The sequence below is a fragment of the Panulirus ornatus genome, chromosome 1, assembly GCF_036320965.1.
Source record: "Panulirus ornatus isolate Po-2019 chromosome 1, ASM3632096v1, whole genome shotgun sequence".
NCBI lineage: Eukaryota > Metazoa > Arthropoda > Malacostraca > Decapoda > Palinuridae > Panulirus > Panulirus ornatus.
The window spans coordinates 9523502-9535674 of NC_092224.1; the positions used below are offsets into that span (position 1 = coordinate 9523502).

The following is a 12173-nucleotide window of genomic DNA, read 5'->3' on the forward strand; positions in this document are numbered from 1 at the left end:
GAAATAACGAATTATTATCAATTTCACACTATAATGGAGAACGTCGAGCTCATGAAAGCCACGAAGAAAATGGCTGCTAAGTTAGCACAGTATAGGGAAGCGCGTATATTAGGTATACATCAAGAAATGGAGGCTCAATATGTATGACTGAGGAAAACACCAATACTAGGTATACACGACCGTACAGTGATGGCTGTGAGGGTTCGCAAATGTTAAGTTATACATGATAATAAGACGGTGGGTAAGTATACATAACTTAGAACACTGTTATTAAGTATACATAACTTGGGACACTGTTATTAAGTATATATAACTTAGAATACTGTTATCAAGTATGCATAACTTAGAAGACGGTTATTAAGTATACATTACTTAGAATACGGTTATTAAGTATACATAACTAAGAACACGGTTAAGTATACGTATCCGAGGAGAGCACGGAGAAACCAGACACTTGGTATACATACTCTGGGAGAATACAGATGGCAAGTTCACTAGACCTTCGAGATGATATTTGCTATGTATACTGTCCAGGACAGAACATGAGAAGTGCACATATGAAGGCAATCAGCTACGAATAACACTGTCCTGGATGTAAAGGTTGACTCGGGGAAAATAAAAGCCTTACGGCAAGCCGACTTCGTAGAGAGTGTGCCAAACATCAGTTCATATGGTACACGAGGCAACAAATCCCCCGTTTCAGGCGAGTGACAGAAGGAACCATCACCCTCAACACCTACCAGGCAAAGGCTGAGCTTTGTGGCCGGGAGGATGATTCCCGTCATACCGGCACTTCAGTAATCCATTATTCACGTTTGTTTGGATGGTTACTGGCCATGCTCCTTAAACTTCATTCTTCACGTGTTTCGTTCAGGCTGTGGTGGCTTTTCTTTTCATAATAATGAGCAATCTAAACAATGGATCTTTTCCTGAACTTTGTAATCATCATCTTTTTCCATATTTGCTATTTAGCGTATCTAATGATAACTCATTATGGCTTGGAATGGCTGGGAACTGTTTACTGAGGAATGTAACAAGAGATGATCCACTTGACAGGGTAGTGTAACATTCTACCGGATATTGTTAGTTTCTACAATACTTCAGTGGCCCTTTGGGACCTCGACATCCACAGCATTAAAAGGCTCACGAAGGAAAACGCTTCACAACCCCTGGAGACAGGAGGACGAATACAGCCGAGAACCTAACTGTGGCCACTAGTAAAGAAAGATGGTATATAACGAAGGAGAAACCGCCAAATCTTGGATGACGGGAAGAAGTATATGGTGAAGGAAAAAACACATTGGTTCCAGGTGAATAGAGAAATATGGTGAAGGGAAAAGGCATTGTGATCCCTAATGACAAAAAGTCAGCATGGAGCTGGTCCAGTCTAGGGAGGTGGCTGTTGCCTGTAAGATCCTCCACGGGTATGACAACTGTCACAAGCAGCTTTCCAGCTGTGTCCACAGCTGCCCGAACTGACGAACCGATGGGAGAGGAGGCTGCAAGTGTGGTGTATGCCAGTCGGACACTCACATCTGGTCGCTCTTCCACTGGATCTCAAAGCACACGTTACGACTCGTAGATATGGGTAGCCTGACCTTTGACCCGACCCTTAAGGATTAGGTCGAAGGTCACGTCATCGTACCGCTGGCCTGAAGAGGTTAATCAGTATTCCAATCATCTGGTCAACACCATTAATCCCATTACTCTTGAAAGTTAATGAGACTGTCCTTCGAAATAAATCGCACTTTAAATGATGAGTAAAAATGGAAGAAGCAACAGAGGTCAGCAGCCGTCGGCAGCAGTAACTGGGGCAACGCAACGGACCTCAACAAGCAGCTGTAAAAACAGAGCAATTGTCGGAGCCAACAAACATAGCTCTTGAGCCCAACACGCGCAGAGGAGGCACTTTACTGTCTGAGATGGTGACGTGTGTGTGTGTTTATATGCGTATAGAGTATTTGTATACTTGTGTTGGTCCTTTTAAGAACACCTCTGTATATGTATGTGCTTTGTGTGTGGTGCGCATACTTGTAAGTGTGCATACTCGGATGTAATATCATATTAAGTGTTACCGGACCCCACCTGCAAGTGCTACCATCACCAGGGAGACGTCACCTTCGACAAAGCTGCATCAATATTACAGGATGGAAAAGGGTATGGTGGCATCGACGAACGACCTTTTTCAAAGAAGCTCATCTTATCCTTCTCCCACGTGAAACGAAACTCCAGGAGCCCCATAAACGGAGTCCTTGGGTTACTTAACATGCATTAAAAGTCATTTGGGAAAACAGAATCAGACTCTGTTTGAGAAGAATTGGCATGCTTAAGGGTATAGCAGTCCCTGCAGTTTTGTACGGATGTGGTTCCTGGGCCATGAACAGAAAGGAGAGGTAAGGGATGGTGGACGTGTTGGATGTGAAATGCCCAAGGACGATTTCTGTGAGGCGGGTTGGTCGTGCAACGAATGATGGCAATGCAAAAGCGAGGTGTGGTAGTAAGCCGGGGCAAAGACCCAGAAATCAGCCCTTATGACCGTCACAAATTCAACTGTTTTTCTTTGCCTCAGGAAAAGTGTGTGAAAGGAGAAAGTTGAAAGTAAATGTGAGAGAGCAAGGTTATTAGGTTCAGCAGGGTTGAGGGACAGGTTAATTGGGATGCAAGTTTAAAGGGAGAAAAACTGGAGGAAGTGAGGTGTTTTAGATATCTGGGAGTAGACTTACCAGCGAATGGAACCATGGAAGTGGAAGTGTCACGGGATGGGGTTGGGGCCGAAGGTTCTATGAGTGATGAAGAATGTGTGGAAGGAGAGAACGTTATAATGGAGAGCAAAAATGGGTATGTTTGAAGGAATAGTGGTTCTAACAATGTTATATGGTTGCGAGGCATGGGCTATAGATAGGGCTGTACGTAGGAAGGTGGATGTGTTGAAAATGAAATGTTCGAGGACAATATGTGGTGTGAAGTGGTTTGATCGAGTAAGGAGTGAAAGGGTGACACAGATGTGTGGAAATAACGCGTGGTTGATAAGAGCAGAAAAGGGTGTGCTGAAATGGTTTGGACATATAGAGAGAATAAGTGAGGAAAGATTGACGAAGAGAATATACGTGTCAGAGGTAGAGGGAACAAGAAGCGGGAGACAAAACTGAAGGTGGAAGGATGCAGTGAAAAAGATTTTGAGCGATCGGGGCCTAAACATAAAGGAGGGTGAGGGGCGTGCAAGGAATAGAGTGAATTGGAACGATGTGATATACCGGGGTTGACGTGCTGTCAATGGACTGAATCAGGGATGTTAAATATCTGGAGTAAACCATGGAAAGGTCTGTGGGGCCTGGATATGGATAGGGAGCTGTGGTTTCGGTTCATTACACATGACAGATAGAGACTGAGTGTGAACGAATGTGGCCTTTTTTGTCTGTTTTCCTGGCGCTACCTCGCGAAAGCAGAGGGTAGTGATGCTGTTTCCTGTGGGGCGGGGTCGCGCCAGGAATGGATGAAGGCAAGCAAGTATATGTACACATGTATATATGTATTTGTATATGTATTTATAGGTTGATAGGTACATGTATAAGTGCGTGTATGGGCAAATATATATATATATATATATATATATATATATAAACAGGAGTTGTGGGAGTATGTGATAGAGTGTAAGAAAGTAAATTCTAGATTGATATGGGTAAAATTGAAAGTTGATGGAGAGAGATGGGTGATTATTGATGCATATGGACCTGGGCATGAGAAGAAAGATCATGAGAGGCAAGTGTTTTGGGAGTAGCTGAATGAGTGTGTTAGTGGTTTTGATGCCCTAGACCGGGTTATAGTGATGGGTGATTTGAATGCAAAGGCGAGTAATGTGGCAGTTGAGGTAATAATTGGTATACATGGGGTGTTCAGTGTTGTAAATGGAAATGGTGAAGAGCTTGTAGATTTATGTGCTGAAAAAGGACTGGTGATTGGGAATACCTGGTTTAAAAAGCGAGATATACATAAGTAAACGTATGTAAGTAGGAGAGATGGCCAAAGAGTGTTATTGGATTACGTGTTAATTGAGAGGCGCGCGAAAGAGAGACTTTTGGATGTTAATGTTCTGAGAGGCGCAACTGGAGGGATGTCTGATCATTATCTTGTGGAGGCGAAGGTGAAGATTTGTAGGGGTTTTCAGAAAAGAAGAGAGAAGGTTGGGGTGAAGAGAGTGGTGAGAGTAAGTGAGCTTGGGAAGGAGACTTGTGTGAGGAAGTACCAGGAGAGACTGAGTACAGAATGGAAAAAGGTGAGAACAAAGGAGGTAAGGGGAGTGAGGGAGGAATGGGATGTATTTAGGGAATCAGTGATGGCTTGCGCAAAAGATGCTTGTCTCATGAGAAGTGTGGGAGGTGGGTTGATTAGAAAGGGTAGCGAGTGGTGGGATGAAGAAGTAAGATTATTAGTGAAAGAGAAGAGAGAGGCATTTGGACGATTTTTGCAGGGAAAAAATGCAAATGATTGGGAGATGTATAAAAGAATGAGGCAGGAGGTCAAGAGAAAGGTGCAAGAGGTGAAAAAGAGGGCAAATGAGAGTTGGGGTGAGAGAGTATCATTAGATTTTAGGGAGAATAAAAAGATATTTTGGAAGGAGGTAAATAAAGTGCGTAAGACAAGGGAGCAAATGGGAACTTCAGTGAAGGGGGCTAATGGGGAGGTGATAACAAGTGGTGGTGATGTGAGAAGGAGATGGAGTGAGTATTTTGAAGGTATGTTGAATGTGTTTGATGACAGAGTGGCAGATATAGGGTGTTTTGGTCGAGGTGGTGTGCAAAGTGAGAGGATTAGGGAAAATGATTTGGTAAACAGAGAAGAGGTAGTAAAAGCTTTGCGGAAGATGAAAGCCGGCAAGGCAGCAGGTTTGGATGGTATTGCAGTGGAATTTATTAAAAAAGGGGTGACTGTATTGTTGACTGGTTGGTAAGGTTATTTAATGTATGTATGATTCATGGGGAGGTGCCTGAGGAATGGCGGAATGCTCGCATAGTGCCATTGTACAAAGGCAAAGGGGATAAGAGTGAGTGCTCAAATTACAGAGGTATAAGTTTGTTGAGTATTCTTGGTAAATCATATAGGAGGGTATTGACTGAGAGGGTGAAGGCATGTACAGAGCATCAGATTGGGGAAGAGCAGTGTGGTTTCAGAAGTGGTAGAGGATGTGTGGATCAGGTGTTTGCTTTGAAGAATGTATGTGAGAAATACTTAGAAAAGCAAATGGACTTGTATGTAGCATTTATGGATCTGGAGAAGGAATATGAGAGAGTTGATAGAGATGCTCTGTGGAAGTTATTAAGAATATATGGTGTGGGAGGCAAGTTGTTAGAAGCAGTGAAAAGTTTTTATCGAGGATGTAAGGCATGTGTACGAGTAGGAAGAGAGGAAAGTGATTGGTTCTCAGTGAATGTAGGTTTGCGGCACGGGTGTGTGATGTCTCCTTGGTTGTTTAATTTGTTTATGGATGGGGTTGTTAGGGAGGTAAATGCAAGAGTTTTGAAAAGAGGGGCAAGTATGCAGTCTGTTGCGGATGAGAGCTTGGGAAGTGAGTCAGTTGTTGTTTGCTGATGATACAGCGCTGGTGGCTGATTCATGTGAGAAACTACAGAAGTTGGTGACTGAGTTTGGTAAAGTGTGTGAAAGAAGAAAGTTAAGAGTAAATGTGAATAAGAGCAAGGTTATTAGCTACAGTAGGGTTGAGGGTCAAGTCAATAGGGAGGTAAGTTTGAATGGAGAAAAACTGGAGGAAGTTAAGTGTTTTAGATATCTGGGAGTGGATCTGGCAGCGGATGGAACCATGGAAGCGGAAGTGAATCATAGGGTGGGGGAGGGGACGAAAATTCTGGGAGCCTTGAAGAATGTTTGGAAGTCGAGAACATTATCTCGGAAAGCAAAAATGGGTATGTTTGGAGGAATAGTGGTTCCAACAATGTTGTATGGTTGCGAGGCGTGGGCTATGGATAGATTTGTGCGCAGGAGGGTGGATGTGCTGGAAATGAGATGTTTGAGGACAATATGTGGTGTGAGGTGGTTTGATCGAGAAAGTAATGTAAGGGTAAGAGAGATGTGTGGAAATAAAAAGAGTGTGGTTGAGAGAGCAGAAGAGGGTGTTTTGAAATGGTTTGGTCACATGGAGAGAATGAGTGAGGAAAGATTGACCAAGAGGATATATGTGTCAGAGGTGGAGCGAACGAGAAGTGGGAGACCAAATTGGAGGTGGAAAGATGGAGTGAAAAAGATTTTGAGTGATCGGGGCCTGAACATGCAGGAGGGTGAAAGGTGTGCAAGGAATAGAGTGAATTGGAACGATGTGGTATACCGGGGTCGATGTGCTGTCAGTGGATTGAACCAGGGCATGTGAAGCGTCTGGGGTAAACCATGGAAAGTTCTGTGGGGCCTGGATGCGGAAAGGGAGCTGTGGTTTTGGTGCATTATTGCATGGCAGCTAGAGACTGAGTGTGAACGAATGGGGCCTTTGTTGTCTTTTCCTAGCGCTACCTCGCACACATGAGGGGGGAGGGGTTGTTATTCCATGTGTGGCGAGGTGGGGATGGGAATAAATAAAGGCGAACAGTAGGAATTATGTACATGTGTATATATGTATATGTTTGTGTGTGTATATATATATGTGTACATTTGAGATGTACAGGTATGTATATTTACGTGTGTGGACGTGCATGTATATACATGTGTATGTGGGTGGGTTGGGCCATTCTTTCGTCTGTTTCCTTGCGCGACCTCGCTAACGCGGGAGACAGCGACAAAGCAAAATAAATAATAAATAAATAAATAAATTAAATATATATATATATATATATATATATATATATATATATATATATATATATATATATATATATATATATATTATATTTTTATTATACTTTGTCGCTGTCTCCCGTGTTAGCGAGGTAGCGCAAGGAAACAGACGAAAGAATGGCCTAACCCACCTACATACACATGTATATACATACACGTTCACACAAGCACATATACATACCTATACATTTCAACGTATACATACATATACATACACATGTACATTATTCATACTTGCTGCCTTTATTCATTCCCGTCGCCAACCCGCCACACATGAAATGACAACCCCCACCCCCGGCATGTGCGCGAGGTAGCGCTAGGAAAAGACACAAAGGCCACATTCGTTCACACTCAGTTTCTAGCTGTCATGTATAATGCACTAAAACCACAGCTCCCTTTCCACATCCAGGCCCCACAGAACTTTCCATGGTTTACCCCAGACGCTTCACATGCCCAGGTTCAATCGATTGACAGCACGTCGACCCTGGTATACCACATCGTTCCAATTCACTCTTTTCCTTGCCCGCATTTCATCCTCCTGCATGTTCAGGCCCCGATCACTAAAAATATTTTTTACTCCATCTTTCCACCTCAAATTTGGTCTCCCACTCTCCTCATTCCCTCCACCCCTGACACATATATCCTCTTTGTCAATCTTTCTTTACTCATTCTCCCCATGTGACCAAACCATTTCAAAACACCCTCTTCTAGTCTCTCAACCACACTCTTTTTACCACCACACATCGCTCTTACCCTTTCATTACTTAATCAAACCACCTCACACCACATATTGTCCACAAACATCTCATTTCCAGCACATCCATCCTCCTGCGCACAAATCTATATATAACCCACGCCTCTCAACCATATAACATTGTTGAAACCACTATTCCTTCAAACATACCCATTTTTGCTTTCCAAGATAACGTTCTCGATTACCACACATTTTTCAACGCTCCCAGAACTTTCGCCCCCTCCCCCACCCTATGATTCACTTCCGCTTCTATGGTTCCATCCGCTGCGAAATCCACTCCCAGATATCTAAAACACTTCACTTCCTCCAGTTTTTCTCCATTCAAACTTACCTCCCAACTGACTTGTCCCTCAACACTACTGTACCTAATAACCTTGCTCTTATTCACATTTACTCTCAGCTTTCTTCTTTCACACACTTTACCAAACTCAGTCACCAGCTTCTCTAGTTTCTCACCCGAATGAGCCACCAGCGCTGTATCATCGGCGAACAACAACTGACTCACTTCCCAAGCTCTTTCATCCACAACAGACTGCATACTTGTCCCTCTTTCCAAAACTCTTGCATTCACCTTCCTAACAACCCCATCCATAAGCAAATTAAACAGCCATGGAGACATCACGCACCCCTGCCGCAAACCGACATTAACTGGGAACCAATCACTACTCGTACATATGCCTTACATCCTCGATAAAAAACTTTTCACTGCTTCTAGCAACTTGCCTCCCACACCATATACTCTTAATACCTTCGACAGAGCATCTCTATCAACTCTATCATATGCCTTCTCCAAATCCATAAATGCTACGTACAAATCCATTTGCTTTTCTAAGCATTTCTCCCATACATTCTTCAAAGCAAACACCTGATCCACAGATCCTCTACCACTTCTGAAACCACACTGCTCTTCCCCAAATTGATGCTCTGTACATGCCACCCTCTCAATCAATACCCTCCTATATAATTAAATTCAAACACACCTTTATCCCCTTTGCCTTTGTACAATGGCACTATGCATGCACTCCGCCAATCCTCAGGCACTTCACCATAAACCATACATACACTGAATATCCTCACCAACCAGTCAACAACATAGTCACCCCCTTCTTAAATAAAGTCCACTGCAATACCATCCAAACCCGCCGCCTTGCCGGCTTTCATATTCCGCAAAGCTTTCTCTACCTCTTCTCTGTTTACCAAATCATTCTCCCTGACCCTCTCACTTCGCACACCACCTCGACCAAAACACCCGATATCTGCCCCTTTATCTTCAAACACATTCAGCAAACCTTCAAAATGCTCACTCCATATCCTTCTCACATTACCACTACTTGTTATTACGTCCAACAGCCCCCTTCACCGATGTTCCCATCTGTTCTCTTGTCTTACGCACCTTATCTATCTCATTCCAAAACATCTTTTTATTCTCCCTAAAATTTAATGATACTCTCTCACCCCAACTCTCATTTGCCCTCTTTTTCACCACTTACACCTTTCTCTTGATCTCCTGCCTCTTTCTTTTATACACCTCCCAGTCATTTGCACTATTTCCCTGCAAAAATTGTCCAAATGCCTCTCTCTTCTCTTTCTCTAATAATCTTATTTCTTCATCCCACCACTCACAACCCTTTCTAATCTGCCCACCTCCCACGCTTCTCATGCCACAAGCATCTCGTGCGCAAGCCATCACTGCCTCCCTAAATACATCCCATTCCTCCCCCACTCCCCTTACGTCATTTGCTCTTACCTTTTTCCATTCTGCATCAGTCTCTCCTTCCCAAGCTCACTTACTCTAACCACTCTCTTGACCCCAACATTCTCTCTTCTTTTCTGAAAGCCTCTACAAATCTTCACCTTCGCCTCCACAAGATTATGATCAGACATCCCTCCAGTTGCACCTCTCAGCACATTAATATCCAAAAGTCTCTTTTTCACGCGCCTATCAATTAACACAATCCAATAACGCTCCCTGGCCATCTCTCCTACTTACATACGTATACTTATGTATATCTCTCTTTTTAAACCAGGTATTCCCAATCATCAGTCCTTTTTCAGCACAGAAATCTACAAGCTCTTCACCATTTCCATTTACAACACTGAACACACCATGTACACCAATTATTCCCCCAACTGCCACATTACTCACTTTTGCATTCAAATCACCCATCACTATAACCCAGTCTCGCATCAAAACTGCTGACACACTCACTCAGCTGCTCCGAAAACAGTTGCCTTTCAAAATGAGTTTTCAGATTACAGAGGCATAAGTTTGTTGAGTATTCCTGGGAAATTATAGGGGTGGGTATTGAGTGAGAGGGGAAAGGTATGTACATAGCATCAGACTGGGGAAGAGCAGTGTGGTTTTATAAGTGGTAGAGGATGTGTGGATTAGGTGTTTGCTTTGAAGAATGTATGCGAGAAATACTTATAAAGGCAGATGGATTTGTATGTAGCATTTATAGATCTGGAGAAGGCATATAATAGGGTTGATAGAGATGCTTGTGGAAGGTTTTGAGAGTATATGGTGTGAGAGGTAAGTTGCTAGAAGCAGTGAGATAGAGATGCTTGCGGAAGGTTTTGAGAGTACATGGTGGGGGAGGTAAGTTGCTAGAAGGAGTGAAAAGTTTCTAACAATGATGTAAGGCATGTGGACGAGTAGGAAGAAAGGAAAGTAATTGGTTCTTAGCGAATGTCGGTTTGTGGCAGGGCTGCGTGATGTCTCCATGGGTGATGAATTTGTTTATGATGGGGTGGTTAGGGAGGTGCATGCAAAAGTTTCGGAGAGACGGGCAAGTATGCAGTCTGTTGTGGATGAGAGGGCTTGGGAAGCGAGTCAGTTGCTGTTCGCTGATGATACAGCGCTTGTGATTGATTCGGGTTTGGAAAAGTGCGTGAAAGAATGAAGATGAGAGTAAATGTGAAGAACAAGGTTCAGTAGGGTTGAGGGACAAGATAATTGGGAAGTAAGTTTGAATGAAGAAAAACTGGAGGATGTGAGTGTTTTAGATATCTGGGAGTGGATTTAGCAGCGGATGGAGTCATGGAACCGGAGGTGAGTCACAGGGTGGGGGAGGGTGCGAAGGTTCCGGGAGCGTTGAAGAATGTGTGAAAGGCGAGAACGTTGTGTTGGAGAGCAAAAATGGGTATGTTTGAGGGAATAGTGATTCTAACAATGTTATGTGGTTGCGATGCATGGCCTAAGGATAGGGTTGTGCGAAGGAGGGTGGATGTGTTGGAAATGAAATGTATGAGGACAATAAGTGGTGTGAGGTGGTTTGATCGAGTGAATAATGAAAGGTTAAGAGAGATGTGTGGTAATAAAAAGAGTGTGGTTGAGAGAGCAGAAGAGGGGGTGTTGAAATGGTATGGACACATGGAGAGAATGAGTGAGGAAAGATTGACAAAGAGGATATGTGTGTCAGAGGTAAAGGGAACAAGGAGAAGCGGGAGACTAAATTGGAGGTGGAAGGATGGAATGAAAAAGGTTTTAAGCGACTGGGGCCTGAACATACAGGAGGGTGAAAGGGGTGCAAGGAATAGAGTGCAATGGAACGATGTGGTATACCGGGGTCGATGTGCTGTTAATGGATTGAACCAGGGCATGTGAAGCATTTGGGTAAACCAATTAAAGGTCTGTGGGGCTCGGATGTGGAAAGGGAGCTGTGGTTTCAGTGCACTGCACATGACAGCTAAAGACTGATAGTAAACGAATGTGGCCTTTTTTGTCTTTTCTTATCCCTACTTCGCTGCAGGGGGAAGGGGAATGCTATTTCATGTGTGGCCGGGTAGCGACGAGATTGGATGAAGGCATTAAGTATGCATATGTACACGTGTATATATATATATATATATATATATATATATATATATATATATATATATATATATATATATACATATATATATATATATATATATATATATATATATATATATATATATATATATATACATATATATATATATATATATATATGTTGAAATGTTTATGTTTATGTGAGTTTTTGTTCATACAAGAAGTTGGTTTAAGTAGACTTTCATATCAAGGAGATGTGGTTATTGCTATTTCTCTGTCACAACGTCACACACGTGTGTGGCGTTTGAGACGTTTTACTGGTGAGCGTGTTGTCAGGCGGGGAGGGCAAGCGGGTGCTGTTCATCCGGGAAAAACTGTTGTGATATCCACCTCAAATTGGTTTCACTATTTTTTCCCCTCTGTTGTGGATTTTCACTGGAAAACACACACCAGAAATAGGAGACGAAAAGATGACGTAGAGATGGAAGTGCCACAAAGTATGCAAATAAGAACTGGGATGATAAATGGAGGAATCATGCGTATATGCTTACATTCCGCGAGTCTTTGTCTGACCATCCCAATATCAGTGATATTATCAAATACAGATGATCCCTCTACATCATCCCTATTTTTGTTGGAATAATTTCTGCCACTTCCATCCCTACATCATCTTACACATTTACCGTACTGCTCTTTATCATTTATATGATTTTATTTAGATATATAACCACATGGCCCCTTTTTCGGGGCTCCAGCAGCTGCAAGGCTACAATCAGTAGCAGAGAA

General features: G+C 42.9%; 1 protein-coding gene across 1 annotated transcript in view; it reads right to left on the reverse strand.

The window, feature by feature from the left end:
• Stacl (SH3 and cysteine-rich domain-containing protein) overlaps positions 1–12173 on the reverse strand; it is an 898939-nt gene that overhangs the window by 48014 nt on the left and 838752 nt on the right. The gene's annotated exons all lie outside the window — the stretch shown is intronic.